Source organism: Lactuca sativa, chromosome 3 (genome assembly GCF_002870075.4).
Source record: "Lactuca sativa cultivar Salinas chromosome 3, Lsat_Salinas_v11, whole genome shotgun sequence".
NCBI classification, from domain to species: domain Eukaryota; kingdom Viridiplantae; phylum Streptophyta; class Magnoliopsida; order Asterales; family Asteraceae; genus Lactuca; species Lactuca sativa.
In genome coordinates this window covers 31,629,419-31,637,368 of record NC_056625.2, presented here as the reverse complement: position 1 = coordinate 31,637,368, position 7,950 = coordinate 31,629,419, and positions in this window count along the sequence as shown.

The following is a 7,950-nucleotide window of genomic DNA, read 5'->3' as shown; positions in this document are numbered from 1 at the left end:
GACCTTAGGGTATAAATATTTTTTTTAAACGTTTTAATTATTCAAGGATTTCGAAAGGAATAAAAACGTAATCTAATATTATAAATTAATCTGTACGAATAATAATCTTTCGGCAGGTTACTTAATAGTTTGAAAAGATTCACTATAACAAATAGGCATCAATATTCAAATTTTATTTGAGAATCAAGATTGTCATATAGCCAAATGTTGACATCCTTTACACTTTTAAAAAAAAAAAAATGATTACCTCATACTGCGGGGTGTTTGGAATTACTTTTAAGGTTAAAAGTCTTTTTTATAAAATGATTTTTTGATTACTAACTTTTTCCAAAAGAAAATTTTTAAAATGTGTTTTTATTTGGTTTTAGGGTAAAAGCCAACTTTTCAGTTAAAAAGTCACAAAAGTTACAAAAAGACAGGATTTGTGACTTTTGGAAACCTAATTTTTCCTTCTATCTAAGGGACTTCTAGCCCAACGGTATCAGGTGTTGTCCTCCCTCTTAGAGGTTGAGAGTTCAAGTCTCATTAGAGACATAGGTGGAATTAGGAGTAGTTTAGGAATAGAATTGATTTGTCGTTCTAAAAAAAAATCTTTTTCATTAACCAAACATCTTTTGGCAACTTTTTTGACTTTTTAGAAAAGTTAAAAGTCAAAAATTATTTTAAAAGCAATCTCAAACACTCTCTACATATTAACATGGAAGACTATTTTTAGTATGTTTGTCAAATGAGTTTAGGACGTGTTTAAAAAAACCAACTTGTAACTGGAAGATATAGATTATATTCATTGTATAAATGTTTATCAAAAGTAACTGAAATTTTTTAAAATATATAAAATTATATAAAAAGGTTGTTAATATATATATATATATATATATATATATATATATATATATATATGTGTGTGTGTGTGTGTGTGCGCGCGCGCGTGCGCGTGTTTAAGCCAATTATGTAAATTAATTAAAACAATCCAATAATTTTTTTTAAATGCTATATAAAATAACTTTTAAATTTAGAGTTTTTTGTTTAGATTAAAAGTTAAATAACAGTACTCTCAAAGTTTGAACTAGAAGTAGAAGATGATGTATCTTGAGAAATTGTATTTCCCTTATGTTGTTATGTCTTTATGGAAAGGCCACAAGAAAAGCCTTGTGGTATTGTATAGAGAGAAAGAGCGAATGGTATTTTATAGAGAGAAAGAGAGAATCGTTCTCTTTAATCTTATGTCAAGTTATTTGCAAGTAATGGGAAATAAACTAACAATTGTGTATATATAATTGTTGCTTTCATCAAGTAACAACTTTTATAAGCAGAGGGTATAAACTAAAACTATATCATAACATAAGATTAATTACAAAAATGGTCCTAAGACCATATATAATTGAAATATTCAAACTTTCTTCCAATTGGCCAAGTGACAATTATGATGAGTATTCATAAATTTGGCCAAGAAGATAATGCCCATCAATTTTCCTATTATCGTCGTAACAAAAAGATATAATCATTAGTGTCATTATCCAACATGAGACCCCATAATCATTCTCAATGTAAAACACTTACAAACTACATACAACATTGAGTTGTTTCATATGGATTTGTCTATAAATTAATAAGGGCATGCATACATTAGTATAGACAAAGTAACAAAGATATATAAGAAAACTTATAATTACATTAACAGTCCATAAGAGTTGTATCCTGTCATATGAGGCCACTTTAGTAAAACCATCTTCACTACAAGCTCTTGTTAAAATTCAGGCGGTAGACCTTTTGTCATTAGATCCACAATCATATCATGAGTGCTAATTTATTCGATACAAAAATTATTTTCATCTGCTCGATCTCGTACAAACAAGAACTTTGTATGAAGATATAATCATTCCCTACTTAAACTATTTTTATATTTGAAAAGCTAATTACAAGTAACAATAAATTTTCAACCGATATGATGTTGACACCTTTATGTCCATCAACAAGAGCAATCAACATCTTGTGGCAAGTTGCATTATATATTGCAAGACACTCTTCCATCATTGTTGAGGTAGTCATTTGTTGTGTCTTATGACTCCTCCACAAGATAGACATGTCTGCTAACATAAAGATGTACCTTGAAGTTGACTTTTTGTCGTCTTTTGCATTTTGCAAAGTCAGAATCAGAAAAGTCAATCACTTCTAAGTAATTTGTTCTTTTATAAGTTATTTTTAGTCTTTTGTTCGTTAAAGATATTGCAACACTTTCTTTGTCTCTTTCCAATGATCCACGACTAGATTGATATCGAACTAGCATTCTAGCAATATAAATGATATCAAGACGAGTATAAACCATAGCATACTAGAGGCTTCTAAATACAAAAGCATATGGTATCAATCTTTTTTTTTCTTTTTTACCTCTATTTTTGGGCACTAAAAAGAATTGAAAATGTCTCTTTTAACTACACGAGAAAACGAAGAAGTGCATTGTAGTTATAATGTCAAAGAACACGTTAAGATAAACCTTTTAAAATAATCCTAATGTCTCAATGACTTATTTGCCGAGGCTTGGGCCTCTTTCCAAAAAATGTCTCAACGACCCAATATTGGTGTATTCGATGTCAAACACATAAGAAGCTTCCTCGAGATCTTTCATGTCAGAAATGACGTGAAAGAAATTGTTGTTTTCAGGCATTAAAAAGAACCGAAAACAACTCCTTTAACTCCATGTTAAATTGAGGGAGTGCATTGTTCCAAGTTATAACATGCAACAAAACATTCATGATCAGACTTCTGAGATAATCCTAATGTCTCAGTGGCCGGATCTCGGTGTATTTAGATGTCGCTCACATAAGAAGCTTCTTCGAGATCTTTCATGGCGTGACATTTTGGGCTAAAATTTGAGGTGTTACAGAACCCACAAACTTATTAAAAATTATTTATCTAAGTCAATAAACATTTTTAACTTTAATATAGTCAACCACAAAATATAGTTTGTTAATAATATAAACCATAATAAAGAAACCACCACTTTAAATAAAAAATGTAAAATTTCAAATATACCCTTAATAAACTACAAAATATCATATATGTGTCCAACCCAATCTTTAAATATTATATATATCCTTAATAAATTTTTTAAATATCATGTTTGCCCAAAATCTTATTTTTAACATTTTTATAATCATTTGTTATAATTTTTAATCCTTCCTAATAAATAAAAATAATTTTGTCACTTATCATCCTCTTATGCATTATGTCACGTGTCATTTTGTTGTAAATTTAAATTAAATAATATACATGTGTCATTTTATGGTTTTTTCTATTTTATTAAATTTCATATAATACTTAAATTTAATAAATGTATATCTAGTTCATTAACACAACTTTCCTAATAATTTTAAAATTTCTAAATTGAATCCAATTATTTTAGTTGTTTATTTATTTAAATTGTTAGTTTAAATTTAAAACATTAATAAACAATTCTAAATTATTAGATATTGATGATTATACTAATTCTATGCGTTTGATTTCACTTTCATAATTCAACTATTGGAATATGCATAAATTAAACATTGTGAGGCAAATATATTGTTATTTTTATTGGAGGTCATGTTGTTTTGTAGTTTTATTTTCACGTGGTTTTGTTCAAAGTAGAAGTATTATAGAGGTGGCAAAAATTGACACAACATGGAACCCAATACGAACTCGACACGAAATGAACGAGTTTGGGTAAGATATTTCAACCTGTTTAAATAAATGGGTTGACACGACACAACACGAAAATTAAATGGGTAATGTTAGGGTTGAAAATTTCAACTCAAATATGACCTGTTTATTTATTTGCATGTTTTTTGAATTATTTAAATAATCTAGAAAGATACAAAACCAAAACCGTAAGCAAAAGAAAACTTTCGAATTGAATTGTTTTGTAATGTTGAAATGACATAGCCGTGTAGATCAAGACTTCATTTCAATTTTTCTATTCTCCCAAACTACCCAGTCTCTTTCACCACTCTCACATCCTCACGACCTTGTCATCCGCCTCCCCAACTCTCACTCTTTTAGTTTTGTCATCTGAACTTGCTATGACTTCATCTATACTGTCTCCAAACTATTAGTTTTTCCTTTCCTCCTACCTAACTCCTACTCTTTCAACATGCTCAATCTTTTAACCTCACATGACATGACAGGACATATTTCAAGGTATAACCCTAACCCGAAACCCGACACGAAAATAAACGGGTTGACATGACATGACACGTTAATTAAATGGGTCAAGTTAGGATCGTGCACTTTCAACCCGTTTAGTGTTTCGACACGACACGACACGATTGCCACGTCTAGGGTATTATGGGTATTCTTGATTTTCTTATCATATAAACTTTAAAAGTATAATAAATTGTTATTAAATTGTGAAAAAAATAAGATTTTGACAAATATGATATTTTAAAAGCTTATTAACAATATGTATGATATTTAGATATTTGACGAACAAATATAATATGTTTTTTTGTATTAAGGATATATATGAAATTCTCCCGATAAGCAATTCAAACACCCATAATTAACTAAATTTAATCAAGTAAAATGATATTTTATAGTATTTCACTAGATACGTAGGTTTGAGGCAACTTTTACAATACATTAGCAATAATTTTTGGTATATTACAATACATATAGCTATAAGTATTTTGATTACATTTTTTTATCATCGTTTAATCATAAGTATAATATATTTCCTAAAATGTGGAAGAGTAAATCTATGATACTACCAAAAGTCCATAATTACATACATTTAATACATATTTAATAAATGTCATATATATATATATATATATATATATATATATATATATATATATATATATATATATATATATATATATATATATATATATATATATAGATTTAGGTTCAAATGTTTTCACTATCTATTGTATGCATGTATGATTAATTCTGGACCAATCATTTTAGTTATTTTAAGAAAGTAACTAATGCATATTAAATACTGAAGATGTAATTAATATCCATTATATCTTCAACATGAAATATGCATTAATTACTTTCTTAAAATAACTAAAATGATTGGTCCAGAATCAATCATACATTCACACAATAAATAGTTAAAACAAAATAATCTAACCCTATATATATATATATATATATATATATATATATATATATATATATATATATATATATATATATAAGGGAGGGTTCAATTGAGAAAAAAAAGGTTGAGAATGGGGGAATTATTCTCAGTCAATCATTTATTTTTGCCGCAAAAGCCTCCAACGTAACGGCAGAAATGGGAAACGAATGCACATGTGTTTTTCGACATAACATATTTCCTTAAAGTATGCTAATCATTACCTTAATATATACAAAAACATAGTTTTTTTCGTTTTTTTTTTTTAATTTTTATAAGCTATTTTTATCAAAAAATGATTTTAAATATACAAAAATTCATGATTTTTTATTCTCTACAAATAGACATCTATATTGATATAGTTTTAAGATAAAATAAAAAATTTATTTGTTTTATATTTTCAGCTATCGTTATTCATAAATGAATAACAATGCATCAGGTTTTATTACAGTACATTCGTTATTCACTTATGAATAAAAAGTATGATTTTTTTTTTTACAATTTAAGTATCATTCATATATGAATATAACATATAATAAACATAGTATATTCATATTTTAATATTGGACGATGAATTCACTTTTGAATATTAATATAGTATATTCACTTGTGAATATTAGATGATATATTCACTTATCAGTATTAAATGATATTTCATATGTGAATATTACATAGTATTACATGGTATATCACGTGTGAATATTACAGAGTATATTCACTTGTGAATATTAGATGATATATTCACTTATGAATATTACACAGTATATTCACATATGAATATTACAAGGTATATTCACTTATGAATATTGAAGGTATTTTGACAAATATATATAATTTTTATATGTTATTCACATATAAATAACATACAGACTTGCATATTTGTTTTGTGTTTTTAATAATCATATACTGATTCAGGTGAGAAAACATATTCATATGTGAATTTCACTTGGTAATTTAGTTTATGCATTTCATCAAACAGTTGGGATGCAAACAAGTTAACTATTTTAAAAATGTTAAAAACATCAAGTTATCAATTCCAAATCATCATATACTTCCGATGTCGACTTCAGATGCGACATCCTATCTCTGATCGATTTCTCAATTTGATTTTGATTTCCGAAAATCCGATTGGGAACCTGTGATTACCGATCTAAGTCCCTCAATGTCGACTGTGACTGCGAGTCTAGAACTCCGATTCCAATTTCATGAACAGCGAAGAAATTCCGGTTTAGTTGAAGAAATCTGGATGATTATTGAAGGTTGGAGGAAAAATTTTGATGATGAACGCACAGTTATCGTATTCTCTATAGTTACGTAATTGAGATTGAAGGTTATTACGATATTTACAAGTTTGTCACCGTGTCTTTTATGCTTAGATTAAATGAGTGGCTGATAATGATTCCCCCATTCTCAACATTTTTTATTTTCTCAATTGAACCCACCTCTCTCTCTCTCTCTCTCTCTCTCTCTCTATATATATATATATATATATATATATATATATATATATATATATATATATATATATATATATAGGTTCAGGTTTATTTGAGACCATTCTAATTTTGTGAGACCGTGAGACCAAATCAAAAAATAATTTTAAAATGCAAAATAAATGGAAAAATCCAAAATTTATTTTTTAAAATATTATTTTCGGAACTTGAATTAACTAAAAAAATATAAAAAAATAAAAAAAATCTTGTTTTTTTTTAAAAATACGTGAAATATTCTAATAGAATATCACACTGTACATACTCTAGAAAATAATTTTAAAATTCAAAATAAATGGAAAAATCTAAAAATTCTTTTTTTAAATATTATTTTCGGAACTTGAATTAACTAAAAAAATAAAAAAAAAATCCCATTTTTTTTTAAAAATACGTGAAATATTCTAATAGAATATTACCCTGTACATATTCTAAAATATAATTTTAAAATGCAAAATAAATGGAAAAATCCAAAAAAAAAATTAAATATTATTTTCGAAACTTTAATTAACTAAAAATAAAAAAAAAATATGTCTCACGTTCTCACAAAATTAGGCCGTCTCACATTAACCAAACCTTATATATATATATATATATATATATATATATATATATATATATATATATACACACACACACACATAAAAGTTCAATATGGAACAATAATTATTGGTTCTCCAAAGAACCAATTTATTTTTCAAGTTCTAAAACCTATTCGTTGTCGAAAAAAAAAACTAAAAATATCTAAAAGTCATAACTTAACATTGTGAATGTTAAATATATTTTTCGGATTCACCATGTGAATTTAGATTCACATTGAGAATTTTCAATGTGAATTTGACGAAAAAAAAATTATCGAATTTGATATCATTGGAAAAAAGGATAAAACGTTATAAATTTCTGTATTTTTAGTTTTTTTTTTTATAAAAAATAAGTTTTAAAAGTTGAAAAAAAGATTGGTTTCTTGGTTAATTATAGTTATGTATTGAACCTCACCCTATATATATATATATATATATATATATATATATATATATATATATATATATAAAGGGGTAATGTTATAAAAAGCCTTAAGTTTGGCAGAAAATGTCGGTTTTACCCTTCGGTAGATTTTTAGTTCGTTTATACCGCAAATTTGTTATTTTTTTGTTGGTTTTGCCCTTGTTACCTGCAATAGCAGGTTTCCAGGTTATTATGAATTATTTTTTTGCAAAAAAACCTTAAGTTTACAAATATTTTGCAAAAAACCCTTAAGATTATAAACATATAAAATATAAATATATATTCAAAATTTGATAAAACTAAATAGTTTTCTACTGAAATATATTTTTAGCTTTA